General features: G+C 41.4%; 1 protein-coding gene across 11 annotated transcripts in view; it reads left to right on the top strand.

Moving 5' to 3' along the window:
* ptprsa (protein tyrosine phosphatase receptor type Sa) overlaps positions 1 to 19818 on the top strand; it is a 232879-nt gene that overhangs the window by 18172 nt on the left and 194889 nt on the right. Inside the window, exon 2 of one of the 11 annotated variants that reach the window (XM_056377807.1) lies at positions 2643 to 2777. The exons of the other annotated variants lie outside the window; for them this stretch is intronic. The gene's annotated coding sequence lies outside the window, so the exon portion shown is untranslated. The remainder of the gene's footprint in view (positions 1 to 2642; positions 2778 to 19818) is intronic. 11 annotated transcript variants of the gene reach the window in all.

Below are 19818 nucleotides of genomic sequence, written 5' to 3'. Positions count from 1 at the left end.
GACTACTTCTTTCTCACCCTTTCTTCTCCCCTGTCATGTTTTTCCCTGCTCTCATTCTTCTGTTTTCTCCTTTCCTTACTTTTTTGTCCCCATTCCTGTCTCCCTCTTTCCTTCCCTACTTCCCTCTCCTGCTCCCTCCCTTACTTTCAACTCACTCTCCTCCTCCCTTCTTTCCATTCTCTCTCTTCAACCGTCTTCTCTTCCCCACATCCTCCTATCCCCTCGTCTCCCTCCCTCTGCTCCTCCAGCGGTGAGCTATAGTGACTCTGACATCATTACCCTTGTTGTGACAGGTTTCATTTGTACCCTGTGGACCTATACATCAGCCTGACTGATAGTCCGGGGCCCGGGGCCAGCGGTGCCCCGCCCAGACTGGGACAGAGTAACAGACAGAACGGTTCTAAAAACCACTCCAGCTTGGGTACCACTGGATATTTTTCCATTACTCGTTCTGATATGTCAAACTCAATGGCGGTTCAAAACACGCCCCAAAACTTTGTCTTGCTTGAAATAACAATCTGCGACAGTTTCTTAGAAAATAAATATCCAACAGTGGCTGAACAAGAGAAAGGAAAAAGACGAGGAAATTCAGAGGAGAACACGTCAAATTAGAACTCGCACTGTCTGACTGACAGGTGATCTCTGGAGAGTGCTTTACAGAGAAGTGTTTAGCATCCAAGATGGAAACAAAGAGGAAGTCATTAAATGTGGCACTTTGTCTTAAAGTCTTAATTTTCTTAGTGCAAGAGGAAATGTCTTTCTTTTTTAATGTGGTTATTTCTTTGTTTTCATTGAATTAATCAAGAAAAGAAATCCCATTTCAACAGGTTCTTTAAATCATGTGTGTCATTTTCAAGGTTGTTTCAACTGTTTTTCTGAACCAACCCAGAATGAAATATTTCAGCCATTCATTCCAATCAATCACCCTTTTCAGTCTTCAGCCAATACACTACACACCTGCTTAGCTGTCTTATATAAATCTCCCACATTATGCATGTACACTGTTTACTTTGTATGATTTTAACTGAATAATATTTTATAGCCGTGTCATTCCAAATAATGTATTTATTTTAACAACAATTAAAGTAATTTAATAACTAAATATTTACTTCATTTTATACTTTTGTAGGTATATTTTTATTTTTTATTCTCAAATCATGTGCATGAAATACAGTTCTAAATGAAATGTATTTTTTAGCTTGTAACGTCTTGACAACAGCTTTGAGTCATTCAGTTTAGATTCCTTGACCCGAAGGAAGAAATTTCTTTTTGCAGCAAGATAGCACTACAACAATATAACAATACAATATCTTGTTTGATTTCAAGTCTATGGCTATGATATGCAATAGGCTACACAGAACAAAAAAAAAAAAAAAAATCACAAACTGCCCTTGAAATAGGTCCTAGCACATATTTGAAAGTAAAGCAATCTCTCTTCCTTTAAGAGGAGCCTTCATTTTTTGTATAGACATTGTACCTACATACTATATCTCATCAGTAACACTAGTTAGCACTGCCAAAGGATGTCAGGTCTCCCAGTCAACCCTATTCATCTCTGCGGCGTCGTAAATCCAGCCAATGCATCAACAATACCTTCAGACTGCTCACAGCCCCATTGATCTGTGGTCATATTAATGTGCAGCTTATGAGCTCGGTGTGATCCTTTGTGGCCAGACAAAAATGAATCCACTTGAGTGTGGAGTTTTTAATGGCCAAACTACCCTGTTTTTTCACAATGGAACGGATCGCCATTGTATTCATTCAGTCAAACTGAACACAGTCACACAGACTAGAAAGCTTGGAAAAGGGCCGTTAGGGAAAAATCAGAAGAGCTCTTCATTTTACAGGCGCCTGGACCCTCGTCAAACGTAAAATGGAAGTATTTAAGGAGTTGAATTGTGGGAGAGGTTTGAACATAAAACTATACTGAAGGTATAACGAAGGTAAAATCCTGCATCGCAATATTTTTGTCATGATATAACAGGATTGGATCTTTTGGATTTTTTTTTTTTAATTTTGCCTCCTTATAAATTACCTTGGGACGGGATGTGCTTTTGTCTGTGGAGAACATAATTATAACGGTGCATGTTTCTCAATACTAAATCCTGTTTCTAAAATATAAATGCTTGAATTTCAGGTAGCAATTATGTTTCAATTAAGAATTAAGCTGTTGACATGTTCCTGTGAGCTCAGTAACTGAAACAGTCACATGGTGATGCGTTTAGGGTTGCTACGGTGATGGAAACTACACTAAGATTTTTTTTTTTTTTTCAGTTGGCTTAGCAGGGACATGTATAAATAAGGGCTAGCTGTCTCGCTCTGTAGTCGATACCTCTACATGCACCCCAGAGAATAAGCCAAGAAAGCATTTGAGCTCAGACATGTTTCCTTGGAATATCGCCTTGCGGTGATAACGTATGTGTCCACGCGCATGTCTCTGCTCGTCTGCAAACACCTGCGTAGCTTGGTATACGTGTAAAGGTCCATGCGTTTTTTTTGTGTGTGTGTGTGAGTACATTCACATCTGAGCCTCTTGCTCGTGTGTTTGTGTGTGTGTGTGCTGAGGAAAGAGACTGACCACACAGAAGGCACATTAATCATCCTTTTTTTTTTTTTTTTCCCTCTCCCTCTGCCTCATGTAGTGTGAGTTGAGGCCTGATGGATGGCTCTTCTCTCTGCCTGGATTCCAACAGAAAGGCTGTAGCCTATCGACAGGCCAGAGACCCCTTGGGGGAATCCCTTGCTTACCCTACAGCCCATACATCTCTGGACACTCGGTATGGCTCCACGTGTATTTCTTCCACAGATGGTGGACGTGCTGTCTCTTTCTTAAAAGTTGCAGTGGGAGACTGTGCACTTGCTACCCCTGCTAGTCTTTGAATCATTTATTTTAAAGTATACCAAAGCCATAAATTATATATAAGCTAATAAATACTCTCTTTCTAATACTGGTGAAAGCAGATTTCTCTGGACAGAGGACACTGCTGTTAAGGAGAAAGCCTCAATTGCCCATAAATTGCTCATGAAAACAGCCTACAAGCCTTCTTTCTGCTGTGTTGGATTAAAAAAAAAAAAAAATGAAGAAGACCGGATAAATGGGAAGCCATTTTAGCCTTTTTTTTTTTTTTTTTTTTTGTGATGAGTGATAACCGATTAGCTGTTTCAGTTATGTGGCATTACGTCCTCTGATTTATACTCCCCCTCACCCAATAATTTTGGGCATCATATTGCTTATTTTACTGTATAATTATAATGAAGAAAGACAGGAAGTAAACATAGAAACGAAAGGCCAAAAGCATTTATTATGGGGTTGCTATCTCTAACAGTGCAATCAGTCTGCCCACAATCCCCTTCTGAATAACTAACCCAGATACGCTGTCATGTCAAATATACTGTCTTTTGTAGTAACCTCAAAATGAGTCTCTTCAAGGGACTTAAGATGCCCTTCGCTCTTTCACTTTCCTCCCTAAATTATGGCTCCCTTCGCTATTTATGAAGATTCTGCTGTTGTGTGCACTTCAAATGTGCAAACCACCAGACTTTTGCAGAGGCCTGTATCAAACAAACATGTTCCTTTACGTCATGAGAATATGATTTATAAAACGGAGTACCACAATGCTATGGTCTGTTGTGACACATTTGACCTTTTATCATAAAAATTGCAGTCCTTGCGATTTGGATATTCCATTTGGCCATATTGTGATTTCGATGATATTTTGATTAATTGTTCGGCTCCACTAGACACCTTACTCTACATTCGGATTTGCCAGGAGGTGCTTAAATATTGCTGCTGTAATTCTGGGAGATACATCCGTGCACATGTGTGATTGGCTGTTGATGGCTGATGTCAGCAGTAAACAATAAAGTTTGTTGTACAGAAATCAGATAATATTCTGCAGATAATAACTTCTCATTATGATTTCCATAAGAATTCATTGCATTGTGTGTCAGTTTGCTTTCTGTTCCCGGGCTCTTTCCTCTGCGTCTCTCAAACAAACTAGTGAAACAGTGAGGAGAGAATTATAGAGACGATGGAGGGCAGATGGGTTGGGTTTCCGGCCTGGCCAATGCTCCTGTTTGACCTTCCTTCGGATTATTTGCAGCACCTGTTGCTCCTTGTTGTCTGATGATTAATAATGCAGAGACAGCATTAGCTCTGAAGTGAGAGAAAGAGATGGGGATGAGTAGGTTAGAGTGAGAAGACTGTGAGAGGGGAGAGGAACATTGCTTTTGTGTTGTGAATACTTTGAAAGTCACGGTGAGAAAACATGAATAAGAAGAGAGAAAACCTAAGGGGGGGGGGGGTGCAGATGCAACTAGGAATTCAAGAAAAAGACAATAGTAAAAAGCAACAGGAAAAAAAAAACACAGATGGACGTGCCTGTAGCCTACCTGTCCTGCTTTTATTCCCTCCATGGCTGCCTCCTCCTACCTCTGTCGTGTCTCAGTAACTCAGCGTTGTCATTCACCTAACCTTGGTGGCAGAGTGGAAGGTTTCTTGGCGCCTGCCAGTTGTTCTTGGCACGGCTACGCAAGGGAATAAACCTCGGAGCTTTCATGATGAGGCGCTTAGCAGATGTCTGATGAACAGCTCGACGAAACTTCGATCTCCCAAGGACACGGTACCTTTGGGATCCGTGACGAGACGTGCATGTTTATGTGTGAATTTGAAGAATCAGACATACAGATAAATAGTTATACAGTGTGTGGTGATGCATGACGGTACTTGTATTGCTCCAATGTTCCTACACAGAAGGACACTAAAAACACACAACGGTTAGCATTTTATGTATGTCAGTGGGTGCACTCTTATGTACCTCATTGCAATCCAAAACAACATCTGATATAATGTTGAGGTCAAAAGCGCTTTGGCAAGTTTAGTATTTACAGTAGAATTGTGCCTGTGCCTTCAAAGTGTAGGTAAATGGATGTTGACGGAGGCTTTGTTAATGTAGACTGACACAATTGATGCTGACGGTCTGGGTCGACGTGTCCTGAGAGCAAAGGGACGACCGTCTAGATTTCCAGGCACAGATGAAGAATTTTACCCCTGGGATGTTTCAGCCTTGAACATAATCGAGCCTGTCCACTGCCAAGGTGGATGGACTGCTACAGAGAGATTTGAAACAAGGTTAGAATGTGGATAACGTACCAAATGCTAATGAATGTATGAAAGGAACAGAGGATTCTTCCAGTTTTAACAGCAGGCCAGCAGTTCCAGTGTCGGCAGTTGCAGTTCCTAAAAATAAGTTAAAAACAAAAGAAGAACAAAAGTTTGACTTTGCCTTTTCAACTGAATAATGCTAAATATAGCATTGTTGTATTTTAATGTCAGAGCTCTTGTAAATAATATACCATTTTAGGGGGAAAACATCCTATAACACATATTTCCTTGGAGTGCATATAAAACATGAGAAGCCAGTCATATAGTATCACAAATCATAGAGTGATATTTTAAAAATCAATTAAGGCTATTTCAGTAGTTTGCTATTAACCATCTTGAAAAAGTGCACTGTAAAGTTGAGCCCACAATATTGATCTCTGCAGTTTCCAAATCAGAAAGGGAAATGCTTCTCAGGGGAAAAGGATGCCAAGATTATCAAAAATAATCTGATGCTGTTGGCATCCTCGATGTATACTCACATGCAGAAAGTCATTATTTTTTTCATGTTAATGTCTGTAAGAATTTATTGTTGGAAGAAATTTCAAACATGTCTCTCAATCCATACTATAACTGCAAGATTGAATGACATTGTGATTCAGTCGTCTCAGCTCTGGATAATCCCTGAAACACTCATTCAAGTGTAAATCTTTCAAGTGGCTCACTGTGCATTTTGGAGTATTTGGCAAGCGTCTTGCCCGGGTTAAATATCTTGTTCCTCCATTGACCTCTTTGCCTGTTTCCCTGGCATCAGTGAGGCCAGCGTATTAATTTGATTGAAATGTGGTGGCTCGTACGGCGGGGTTAGAATCGGGGGTTAACAGCTATCGTGATTAAGCCTCATTCTCACCCAGTCTGCCGCTCCATGGAATTCACACCAGCCTATCCTATCAGGTATGAGGTGGCAAGTATGCAAAATGCTTAAACAGCCTCTTGTGCAGGCATTTCCACTGTGACTCAGAATGCAAATTGGTCAGGCTCTCAAGCCCAAATGAGAGGAGAGGGGAGGGGGGGACATCAATGCACTCTCAGGCATTGACACACATACACCAGTGTACAAAAGCAGACACTCATGCACGCATGCACACACACACACGCTCACACACACACACACACACCTTGCTCACTCTCAAGGTCAGACGATATTGGCAAATGGTAAGATAAAAGCAGAGCATCACTTGCAGCCATGGAGTAGTCTGAGATAACATTGCACTCAGTGCTGCACGGAACACAAATGTGGCTATACATTAAGGCTATGTATTTATTTATATTGTTGCTTTTTCCTTTTTGAGAGAGAGAGTCTGTCTTCTTTTCTTGATATTGAGACAAATTGTGGCGTGGCCATGAAAGCTACTCTGCTGATTAACTCTTCGAGGATGGCTTTTTATCTGTTGGCATTTGATGTACGACATCTTTGTAAGGGCTACGGTCGAATGCAATCACGGGCCCTTTCATTGCAGGGTCCCCCTCAGATTGCCTGCTAGTTCTCGAGGGAGGCCATCCTTCAGAAAATATTGACTGTTGGACAGTGAGCGCCTGTGTGTATATGAGGAGGGCTTCTTTAGAGAGAAATTGCAAATACCTTTTGTGTGTGTATCTATGTGTGTGTTCTGCCTGTCTGTCTCCATGTACTAATGGAGAAATAGGAGGATAGAGCCACCCTGAGTACAAAGGTCACTTGCCTTGTAAAAGGGAAAAAGGAAATTCCATTTTCCTCAATACATTGCTCCCAAATGCACCCGCTCTCCCATCTCGTTTATGTGCCACAGGATGCAAATGTAGCCTTGAAAAACCTTAGAGCTGCTAGAAGCAAGCTGCATGCCTTTGTTGTTTTTGAGGACTTCAACTACTGCGACCTACGTAACGTGCTTCCAAGATTTTACAAAAATGTCTCACGCACCACGAGGTGACATAAAACCTTGGAAAATTTCCAATCTGTCTCTGGCCCAGGCAGTGGTCCCCACAAGTTGCAAGACCACCACTATCGTGCCCGTACCGAAGCACTCCACCGCTACGGCCTTACCACCCAGCTACAGTCACCCCATCACTGCAAAATGCTTTGAGAGACTATCCTGTAAAAATCCTGTATGCCCGCTACCCTGGAGCTGTAGTGGAGTGTGTATCAAGCTTCAAATTCCTTGGAGTCCACATCTCAGACGATTTCACCTTCTCTCTGAAAGCAACAGCACCTTTGCTTGCTGCAGAGTCTTGAGAAAGCTTATCTGTGTCCTACGATACTGGTGGACTTAAACTGCTTTACCATTTAGAGCATTCTCATCAACTGCATCTCATTGTGGCAATCGGTCTGCATCAGACTGTAAAGCACTCCAGTGGATGGTGAAAACTGCCCATTGAATCACTGGCAACCCAGTTGACCACTATTGAAAACATTTATTTTACCATAAATGCTGCCTGGGCGGGGCGAAAAGCATTATCTAGAACGCATCCCACCCTAACCATGGACTTTTCACTCTCCCCCCGTTCAGCAAGTGTTACAGGACCATGTGCTCCGCACCAGCAGGATCTTCCCTGAGGCTGTGACCCTGCTGAACTACACACCACAGCACTAAGCATTATTGCACTCATTACTCCACTGTTTCAGTTCTTTTATATTTACACTGCTCAGTCTTGCACAGGCTGAACCTCTCTCATTGTTCAGATTACTATTATCTATATTGTTCATACCACCAACTGTATTAATTTGTTTATACTATACATACAACCCTAATAGAAGCACTCTCCTTTCCAACTCTGTCCCCTTCACCTCTATGAATAACATATTTAATATATTATACAATAATAATCTGGATATATGTTTGCTCTCCGCTCTCAATAACACTGTGTAAGATATAGCATCACGTATGCTGTATTACTTACCTACACCCGCGCCTAGCTGTAAATAATATAATTCTTTTGGACTTCTGCTTCGATGCCAACTGTTATGCTAACTGCTATTTTTTGATTGGAAAAATTGTGTTGCAAGGTTTGAGTATTTCCTTTTTAGTTGAGTGTGTGAAGTTAAGTGGCAGGGCTGCTTGAGCGAGGGCAACATCATATCTCTTGTACCATATCTTCACTCTTAAACTGAAAAGCTTTTCTGTATTCAAGCACTTCCTTTTCATACATGACCACTGAAGAGAAACGGGTATTTGAGCCTTTTCTAGCAAACCACGAATTAAAGCATCATACTGTTGCACACTTCACATGTACTGCTGCTAAGTTGTGTTATAGCATTCCCTGGGGTCCATAGTTCTGTTGGTGTCAAGTGGTCATGAATATGTGTTTTAATAGGCCCATGAATTAGTCTTTAATATTAATGTCTCAAAGAAGCTTCCAGCCTGTCCTTTCATGCAAGTCCAATGGTTTAAAGTTATGCCACTCTGCAACCTGAAGAATACTTGTTGGGATCTGGACCTTGGTCTCCCTTGGGACCTGTGACCCTGGGAGGACCTTTTGTAGGTCAGCTCACACTGACTTGTTTTGTCCCATGCTGATACTAAACTGACTATCAAGTGACAGTAATTTGAGGAATGTCAAGGGTTAATCTATTGTTGAGGTTAAGAGTAGAGAAGGTCAGGTTGGGGTTTTGGTATTGCTGAAAAAAAATTGATCTGGCTAACGACAGGGTTTCTTGGTTTGAAAAACAATGCAGCAACGTGGTGAGGGAGTGTAACTTGTACATCAGTGCTTTTTCTCTTGCTCGCTAGTGCCAGCACTGGACTAAGATGAATTGATACTCATTTGGATCTTGGATTTTAGTAACAGCTTTTGGAGACAAGAAAAACGACAGCATTTGTCATTTGTTCAAATGTCCAATACAATCTGTTAACCTGACAAAGACCTCCAGAGGAAGTATCAATTATAGCAATTGTCTGAAGCAAGGGCACAATCAACATTGGTTTCTCATCCATGACTGCATTCCTTCACTTTCTGTAAGTAAATACTTCTTTTTTTAATCATGACAATGACCTTAACAAGTAGTCTAGTCGGTGACTAGGGAAACGATACTGATTTCCTTTTGTTGATCCGATCAGAAAAAGGCTTGTGTAATTTTGAAAGGCATTGAAAAGCTATATGGAAAACTATCTTTTCATATAGTTTTTAAGGACTTTGGAGGTCGGTCAAATGTCTCTTGTGTTGCAAGCAATTCTTGGATATGGTGATTAGGGTTGCAAAGGGGCGGACAATTTCCGGTAAATTTGGGAATTTCCGAAATATTCCATATTGGAAACTTCCATGGGAATAATGGGAATTATTGGGAATTAATGGGAATTTAGGGGAACTAACTGGGAATATATTTTATATATATATATATATATATATATATATATACATATATTATATATGTTTATTCCACAGGCTCAAATGTGTGCCTTCAATAGTCTTTGTGCTTCAGGCTCAAAAGTGTGGTCCAGTCTTCTAGAAATCTTCTGTACATGTGATGGAGGCATGCACAGTGCCAGTAGGGGGTGTGGTCTCGTTAGCCATGGCATCTGTTTGTTTTAGTCAAGATTATGCTAAAATATACTTTCCTCAACTATATTTAAGTTCCCTATGAAGAGCCAACCTTCAATTTTGAAAATTCCCAGTTTATTCCCGTTTATTCCCATAATTTCCCATAAATTCCCATGTAAAGTTTCCATTTTTGAAAATTCCCGGAATTTTGCAACCCCTAATGGTGATTGGGTTACCTCACTACTCTAACTGTTTGATTATTTTGAAATACAAAGCCAGTAAATCTCCAAAATGTGTACAGCAGGTAAATGCCTAAAATATAAAATGTTTATCATTGATATAGGGGATAGTTCAGAGGCTTATGCTTATGTTTCTCCGCTTGTCCTCTCACAGTGTCCTTGAGCGAAACAGTGAATCCCATGCTCACTCATTGTAAATTTATCAGGACAGGAACATCAGCAAATTGCCAAACAATGAAATTCAGAGCAGCAGTAAGGATACGCATGGTGCTCATGGCTGGGGCACGACCGTGGCTAAGAGGCAAACGCGGTTGAATTGGAGTGGAAAGACAGTTGCAGTTTGTGAGATGGAGCCTCAGACAGCTGGTGTAAGTTTATTTTACAAAGACACAGACACTAGCTAACACCCATTAATTCCCGCCTGTGCTATGAGCTTTCTGCTTGAATGAGAGTAATTATCGCTTCAGTCTTGACGTGGAGACACCAACGCTCTTGATGTCTTTGTTTAAACCTAAGTGAGAGCCCTGCCTCAATTGCCCACAAACATGTAATTCAAGTCGCACTGCAAAACACAGTTGTCTGGCTAGATGTGTAATTCATGTTGTGCGTGTCTATAACAACATTAATGCAGGGCCATGTCTGGGAATTTTGTCGACTTTGGTGAGATGTCCCCTGGCGCCCCTGAAGGGCCTGATTATTTTATTCGAATATTTCTTGACCATTATAATAATTTTGTAATACATTAGTATTTCAAATTTATCTTCAGTGTTTTAATGCCTCAGTTTGAAAACTTCTGTCTGATCCTAATATCAATCACCTATATACTAAGTATAACTATTTTACAATTACATAATTCTATTAGATGAATAAGAATTACTTCAGAAAGCATAATTTAACTTATGAAATATCCATCTCTTTTTGATAATATGCATAGAACAAACATTTTGACCCAGAAAGATTTTCAAAAATCCCCAGATTGTTGAAACCACACTTAACCTCAAATTCCAAACCAGATATCAGGTCCATCCATCTGGTGTCTCATGAGGAAGGTTGCGGGCAGACTGGACAGAAGAGCAAGGTCACACCTCACGATGCTGCATCTGAGCTTGGGCTAAAAACATGTCTTTGCCCTGTGCAGAGTGGGATACTATGTCATGTAGCAACTTTTCCTCGCTCAAACGATGGCAGCATGTCAGGGGGGAAAAAAAAATCAAGGTCTTGCCCTTTTTTAACCATGTTGCTCTGCTCTGGGGTAACAGCCCCTGGGGTAGATAATAATGGAGTAATCCTCTTATCTGTTGCTGCTTCCCTCACCCTCACAGATCATTTTTCTTCTGCTCTACTGTATCATTCCATACTGAGCTGGCACAGTGCTGACTGTTTTCCCATTTGAGTTTTGTGCACAGTTTGGCTCAGTTCAGATTACACTGGTGAAATGCTATGAAAATGGGAACTTGCACAAACGGCTTCAACGGAAAAAATCGAGGGGATACTGTGTTGTACCAATATCAGCAGGACTGTTCCCTCCCACTTAACTGAATCAATAATTTAACTGAACAAAATTTGTTAAATTACTCATAGGAGACTCTCACTGTCCTTTTAATGTGAAACCCCTTAAACATAAATTAATCTCAAAAACAGAAAAGCCAAGGGCTGTTTTCCTGGCTCAAGGAAAAAAAAAAATTTTTCGTAAATATGTTGTTGATCACGTGCAGAATGTTTTAATAAAAAGAAAAACTACAATACCCTGCAAAGCTACACACATTGGCACACATATTGGTGCCTCCGTCCAGGCGTGTTGGACATGGTGTGTGAAAGGTGCCCTGCTGTGTGGTTGGTGACAAAGACTATTTCTGTACTCGCTCTCAGACAGAGAGACGAGCAGGATGTGAAGGAGATGAACTCTCATCACACTGTGCTAAATAGCACAGAGGGGCACAAACCACACCTAACATTAGCATGCTCCTTTCTAAAGCTGCCATGCCTTTGGGCCACCAGTCTGCAGCCACTAAAAGCTCATATGAGACCCATGAATACAAGTCTTAATAGATGATTGTGGGCGCAAAGGATTTCAGTTTCATCACTGTTACATATGAAAAAAATGAATTCATCCAGGGAAGGTCAATTTAATGTGAATGCTCTTTTTTTTTTTTTTTTTTAAGCAATACCCGTGCCACATTTTTATTTCTCACTTCTTCCACTGGTGGTTCCAAACGCCTCCATCAAGGCCAAAATGTTCTAATGCCTAACTTTTTTTAATAGAGCTTATACTTAGAGAGCTTATTTTTCACTCAAATAAAATTTTTATTTATTTTTTTTTTCTATCCCAAAAGCAACATTGTCCAGTAAACGTACTTGACTGGCTGTGTCAAAAATAAATCATCAAATCGGTGAATCGTCTGCCGTTGTGCTTTTGCTGTTGAAATTATCAGTTTATATCATCTCTTTCAGTGTGTTTAAAGGTTAGATTAGTGTTGTTGTGAGTTGAAGGTCACCACTTTGAGTGATTGAGTACCATTCTAAACGTCCTCAGTCCCTGTTGCTTAGAAAGCTTGTCCTGTTCTTTAAATCTCTTTAGCAGGTAATATCACATTCAATTCATTGTAGAATTACTTAACATTGCTTTTAATTAAAGAAAAAAACCCAACTAACTGCAAATGGAAAATAAAACTCAGTTATCCGTTAACTATCCAATTGTCCATTATATTTTCCAGACCAGCAGTGTTTCCTGGTTCACGTTTGACCTTGGTTTGCACTTCTGAATTCCAGAAGTTGAGTTAGTAAGTGAGTCAACAACTGAGTCAACCCATTTGATCATGTGACATATTTGTATATATGTATCACTGAAATTTACCCAATCAATTTAATATTGTGACGAGGATTACGTCTAATCCTTTTAGATTTAACCTGGAGATTTTGGATCTCTCTATTCTCCATGCCAAAATAAAGGATTTTTTTTTTTTTTCATTCATTTTCATATACCCACAATGCCTTTCTGTTCTCCCCAGCACTTCCTGGTTGCACACAGCCAGGGTGTGATATCATATCACATAATAGAATCTAATAGAGGTGTGCAACAGGGAGACACAGGGAGATGTATTGGTTGTTGGAAGAGGAAGAGTGGGGCCCATTTTTCAAGGTGTTATCAGTGGCATCCTGGAATTTGTCTGTCAATAACAAGACAGTCATTGATAGACAAGCCTCTAACCTGCAGAGAAACTGTAATTTTTCACCAGACATCAATGTCTATGCATCAGTCCCATATGTATTACACTTTGTTTTTGTAGGAATAGAGGAGACACAGGGTGGGAGGAGGGGGAGAGGGGGCACCAGCAGCAAGGCTAGAATATCAACTTAGTCTTGCCTGGATGCGTAAATAGCGGGAGAGCAGTTCAGTTTAGACACAACAACCCCTTTTTTTTTGTTTGAAGAGCCAATATTGAATTTGGAGATAATGTGGTGAAGATGAAACACCAGCTGATCAGACAGCTATTAGCTGCATCGTGCCGCTACTTGTTTAAAGTGGTTTTCCTCTGTCCTCCTCCTCTCACATATGCTCTTTTAAGTGTATTTGTATTGAATGCAGAGAGATACAAATCTTTAAATAGAACAGTGGGTGAAGGAAGGGCACGTGCGGAGGAGGGGTGCAAAGAAAAATAAACTGATCTCTGATGTCTGTGTTTTACTTAACCTTCCAAAAGAAGCCTTGATGAGATTCTAGGATCGATGAAGCGCCAGCGAATACAAAAGATCAAAAATGGGGGCCCTTCATTCACTTTCCACTTTTAAAAAAAAATTTTTTTTTTTTAACCCTAACCCTTTTCCTTCTTATTCCCGGTCCCCTCAGTGGCTCACCCATTTTGTGTGTGTCTTTGCACCCCAAGGAGTGTATGCCTCCGCTCACTGGCTCCAGTTGCATTTTCAACTCTGCCCGGCAGCTGCTTCCATAACATAATGATTACTGTTTGAGAAAAGTGCCTCCTGGGGATGGGGAAGCAAAGCTGCGGTTGAAAAATGATGTTCCCACACAATTATGTGAGGACAGTGTAGGATCCCTCCACCTCCTCCTCTCTTCTCTGCATCTTTTGATCAACTGGCAATAGGAAGGAGAAAAATGCTTGGTGTTGGCTGCAGATTCAAGGTTGTGTTTGGAGTCAGCAAGGTGTGCCAAGTATCACAGCTGTATCCTGCAATCGATGACCTGGCTACCAGAGAGCTGGGATCAATGATGCCCTCCCTGTTTACACTGCAGGCTTCTCTTGTTTTTTTCTCATGGGCATGTGCTACAGTCCTATTTTTTTTTTTTCCTTTCCTAAGCCTAGGTGGTGAGATTAGTTGCAGCATAATTTAAGGCAGACAGATGGAGACAGATAAGTACGTACTAAGTTTTATTTATTTATTTATTCAATGCAGATTGTCCACAAATACCTTTTTCCGTCTGCCAAATTTTCAAGGGCTGCTCATGAACATGTGGTCGCTAGGCTTAAAAAAAATATAAAGCGCTGGGCCTTCTCCCCAGATTTGATCCTTTATTACAGGGTCAGGCAAACATGGCACAGCGAGAGCTAATTTCCGCCAGTTTCGAGGGCAATCGGCTCATCGGGTCTTTAAATCCCCGCAAAGAAGGGAGGGTTTCACTTAAATGGTGGCTGATACTCTGATATCTGTTGTGTTGAAGAGGCAGCGTTCACTGCTGAGCGGTGCCCTTGAAGAGTTAGCATGCAAGTAAGCCACTGTGGGCAGGTATCTACTGGGCTGAACCCTGTCCTCGGAAAAGTTTGAAGCTGTTAAATACACAATGGTTGTGTTTAACATTGAAGCTATGTCAAGAGTGAACTGGTGCTATTACGTTGGAGTAGTTTGCCTTATTTATAAGTAGTTATTGTGTCTTACCTCATTGGTGCGCTGAGGATGGAGACGGCTCATAACGGGGAAGGCAAAATTAGGAAACAACTGAAAATATCTCAGCAAATTCTTCAGGCGGGTAAACAGAGTTATTGCTGACCTCATGAAGTTTTCTTTTTTTTTTTTTCAAGCTGAACTTGATTATTCCACTCAGTCACACCCGTGCTCTGCATGATACCAGCACCAGTAGAGCTCAAATACTAAACTTATAAGCTCATTTGCAAGAGGGACCTAATTCTAAACAGGCAGTCTGGGCAAACTGGGAGCTCTGATTCCCCCTCTGCCTCTGAGGTCTGTTGGCAAGCAGAGAGCTCTAGAGAGAGAGAGCTCTAGAGAGAGAGAGGTTGTGGGAACGTCATCTCCCTGCTCTCTATCCTAATTCTGCTGCCCAGCACAGTCGGATAAAGAGGCCACCGGCACAGCCTCTAGTGTTTCAAGTCTGATTAATCTTCTGATTAGGTTAATCCAGCAGTGCTTCAATGGAGGGAAGCCACCCCCCTCTGGAAAGTCTGCTGTTCCAAACGACAACTATATAGTTTTTTGTTTTTTTTCTCCTTCAAGCTTTCTTTGGATCTTTCTGTGATTATCTTTACTTTGAGGTTAAAGGTGTTGCTCTTCATCACACACCTCACCTTAACGTGAAAGTGTTTAAAGTAGACTTTACATCATGATTGTGTTTCCTCTGTGGGTCCTGGCTGAATTGCCTCTTGATTTAATTTAAGTTTAATTTCTGTTAGTAAAGTCTCCCCAAGACAAATATACCTACTAAAACCTGTGTTCGATCGAGGCGCTGGTTATTGTTTAAAGAAACAAAAGCTAATGAAAGTAAGGTAGGGGAGACTGCTCTGCTACATGCCACTGGAAGATACAATAGGAGCCATTTCCTGATTTATCACCAGAGTTGGAGCAATGAATAGAAGATGTTAATGAAGGTCAAATGACAAAACGCATGCTCTAGGTTCATAGTGAGGTTGGGTTTTATTAAATGGTTCCCCCTCCCTGCACCACCACCATCGCCACCGTGATCGCCATCACACACTCTCATACAAACTCACAAACTCATTTATTTAGCCCTCTGCTGCATAATGATCAGAGGACATTTACCTCACACACAGTCTCCTGTTCTACTACGTGGTGTTTTTGTAAAGAGTTCCCACCTAATTAGCCTTTTTGGTCTTTACCCATCTATATAACACTAAATGAATAGGACGTGCTGATGTGCAAGCCTCCCAGGCAATCCTCTGGTGTATTTAATAGTCTATTTATTTTTAATAGCCGGGCATTAGAGATTGGTGGTAATCCTGTTTCACTTGGCATGCTGCCTTTGTCTTTGGAAGGACAAATGAATTTGTTTAGTTTATTAATTGATTTGAGTGATTCAAATCGATGTGATTATTTCCACTCATTTCTTTACAGCATTTCACTGTCAAATATGATCATTGTAGGTTTGGATTCGTCCGAGGACATTTTCTTCCTGTTTACTTGAAATGCTAGTCAGGAATTTTAGTTTTAATGTTGTTTTTTTTTATTTATTTTTTTTATTGTCAAGCATTTTGGTTACAGGTAGAATCTGCTAATGAGCTAAAATTTACAACTGTGTAATTTCAGGGTAATTTCATTCTTGATATACTTATATCTACCCCTGTTCAATTTTGCAGAGAGTATTCCCATGTTCAACCCATTTGAATGCACAGAAGTTTATACAGCTGTTGATGCTCATTGTGATTCATAAAAATAAACCCAGTTCATCTTGGTAGAGGCCAGCTTGAGCACCTTGAGCCTAAATTTCAACAATACGTCTCATTTTCATGTGACTAAGCTGACTGTTTGAACTTTATGAGTGTGTGTGTGTGTGTGTGTGTGTGTGTGTGTGACTTTGAAGAGTAGGAGGTCTGGCTGGTTGAAAATAAAACTGGCACATAGATCAATCACCCTCAAAGTAGAGTCTTTGAAGTTGCACATTTTACATTTTAGGCTTTTTGCTCGGTCCCACATGGAGTGATTCACGCAGAGTGAGTGTAAGTCAGCATTTGTTGTCTTGACACTTTTGACACGACATGACACGTAGCTGTGGGTAGAAGCACCGTTGTGCCGTGAGGATCAAGCCTGCGACCTTTTAGTTACACGATATTCCCTCTAACATCAAGGCCACCCTGCTTCCTCTCCCGGATGCATGGCCCAGAGCAACAAGCATCACTACTAAGAACTGCTGTGACACAACTCTTGGTTGGATATCGCCCCTTGCAACCACACTGCTTCAAGTTACACTGGGCACCAACCTAAATGGGTTTAAATTTTTAATTTGCGCTAGAGAACACAGATCACATCTTGGGAGGATAGCATATCTGTAATTTATTTAAGAACCCCACAGAGAGAGAGTTATTTTGGAGGCATGAGGGCTGGAAAGGAAGTATCCGTGTGGCATTTTTTGTTCAGCCCAAGGGGCTTGTAGGTAGACTCGACTCGACAGTGACCTTCTCAGCGATGTGCAGGGAGCGCCGAGGATGAACATTCTATTTATGTTCCAATCCTCCGGTAAAAACTGTTGAGTTCAGAAACTATTTCTCCTCCATCCCGGGGAACAATGAAAGCGTTTGAATAATTGATTTGAAGTTTTGCTAAAACTCTGAATCCTTTTACATTTTACCAGAGTAAAGTGATTCGCTAGCTCTGTCACCCCACAGCTTGTCTCATCTGGAATTACTCTTCCGTTTGAAGACACACTTCTCTGAAGAGCGCGGTAAAGAGTGCTCAGCTTCCCTTGGTCAAACACACGTCACCTTCACTGGCATGAAATAAAAGCTTTGTCGCTCTTAATTAAACCGGGCCTGATTACCGTCGACAGGTGTGGCAGGTGTTCTGTTTGCTCAGGCAGCAGCAACAAGCGTGCATGCAGCAATCTGCACTAATTTATTAGAATCTCCATCAAAGCTGCCACTTATCCACGGTGGTGGGGCGAGTGTGTATGTGTGTGAAAGTGGGGTAAATGGGGTGGGGGGGCTGTGGAGGCTGCTGGTGGTGGCACGCTATCATGCAGTTCATCCTTAATGAGTGTGGATTAGCGGGGATGATCCGGGCTTTGCAAAACCCCCGGTCCAGGGCTAGTGGAGGTTGTGTGTGTGTGTGTGTGTGTGTGTGTGTGTCTGTGTCTGTGTGTGGGTGTGTGTGGGTGTGCATGCATGTATGTGTAGTGATGGGAGGTGACATCACGACACAAAGTCAGTTTGGAAATCTTTTCCCATAATTCTCCACAATGGTCGATAACTGTAATAATGCATTGCGCGACTTATTGTGTGTGTGTGTGTGTCAGTGTTTCTGTGTGGACATCCATCTTTTTCTCTCCCCACCAATCACAGCTCAGTGCATCAGCGACCTCCTCCCTCACAGATGAGCATAAGAGCTGATTAATATTTCTCTGCAGTGATTTATTCAGTCATTTAATTATTTGTGAGCTGTTGCCTGCGAGGGAATAACAAAACGTTTATTACTCTTTTTAAAACATTTCTCATCATTGAAGAAAGAGAGTATCTAGACAGGGGAATTGGGAGTTAGAAAGTTCTGATTATTTCATGATTGAACTGCATAGTGTTTTTGGATGGTTTGTCGATACTGCTATCTCCTTTTTAAAGGAACAAGTTTTGCTAGTGCTACATAGTCAACATTAGCATTAACAGCTAGAGGAAAAGTTGTGAGTTCAGTATAAAACTTCACTCCTTTCCTCGTTGGAAAACAACCTTATTATTTGATTTCTCTTTCTATCACTTGTACTTAGGTTAGCAGGCTAACCAGTTAGCTGTGGTCCGGCTCGCCGACCACCCACTCTTTGCAAGAAACCATGATCGGCGGCAGAGAAAACAAGACGGTTGCTCTTGTTTTGCTTCTATCTCTATCACTTCGTTTCTTCTACTGAAGTTAAGCATGCTAACCAGCTAGCCCTCTCTGCGCTGCAGAAGTAGTTTTGCTCAGAGTGCATATTATATCCTCTTGTCTTATAAATGCACCAGTGGCCAAAGCTGTTGACAAGACTGGTAAGCAAACAATTGTTAAGGCTAACACTGGCTATGGAGCAATAGCAAAACTTTTATAAATGGCTCCTTTAAGGCATGAGTTTTCTGAGTGTGCTGCTGCTCAGGGCACAAATTATGCCACAGCTAAGAGAGAGTTCAGTGAAGCTTGTGACTTGTGACCATAACATCACCAGTTTGAATTTGCATGATGAAATTCTGTCAGCGTGGAGGAGCATGTGAATGAGTAAAACTCATCTCTGCCTTTGCAACAACTGATGAGCTTCCCTTGAACTTTACATGTGAACTGATGGAGCTGCTCAAAGGCCAGGAAGGTAGAGGGGTGGGTGTGCTGAGAAGTTACTAATGGGTCGAATAATGTGGATATGCAGCAGAAAAAAGCATGCACTCTCAGCAAATCTCATTGAATAAAAACTGAAAGTTTAATTTTGCAGCATTCCTGTTTGCTGGGATGGAATTTTTGTCCCTCTGGAATTTGCTCACCCAGGTCCTGAAGCTTTGGCCTCCCTAAATGGATTGACTGATGCCCTACTTTTGGAGGTCAAGTTAACAAGCTGACTTTTCAAACACCCCGTCATCTCAGTTTGATGACTGTCATGTCTTTCCAGCCAATGGCTAATCCGGAGATTTGCAGCAACCACATAAAGACGTTACAGTGATATGTTTGCTGTCAGAATGAAATATGGGCAATTGTCACAAAACAGCGAAGGCATTCTTCTACTCAACTCTGGACCTCTCCTGTCGTCACACACACACACACACACACACACACACACACACACACACACACACACACACACACACACACTCAATGCACTCTACAGTGTATGAGATGTAAATCTGATAGTCAGACAACAGTTTGAGTAGCAGCCATAAACATGTTGCCTGGGAGATGATTTATAATAATTAATCCACTGTGTCCAGTCCCAACCCCCCACCAATCCACCACACACACACACACACACAATCGCAACCTCCCCACCCCCTAGCCAGTCAGGCTGGGGAACACAGCTGTGACCACCTCGGCGCCTTT

This window comes from Seriola aureovittata, chromosome 6, assembly GCF_021018895.1.
Source record: "Seriola aureovittata isolate HTS-2021-v1 ecotype China chromosome 6, ASM2101889v1, whole genome shotgun sequence".
Taxonomy (NCBI): Eukaryota; Metazoa; Chordata; class Actinopteri; order Carangiformes; family Carangidae; genus Seriola; species Seriola aureovittata.
This window is presented reverse-complemented; position numbering and strand designations above follow the sequence as displayed.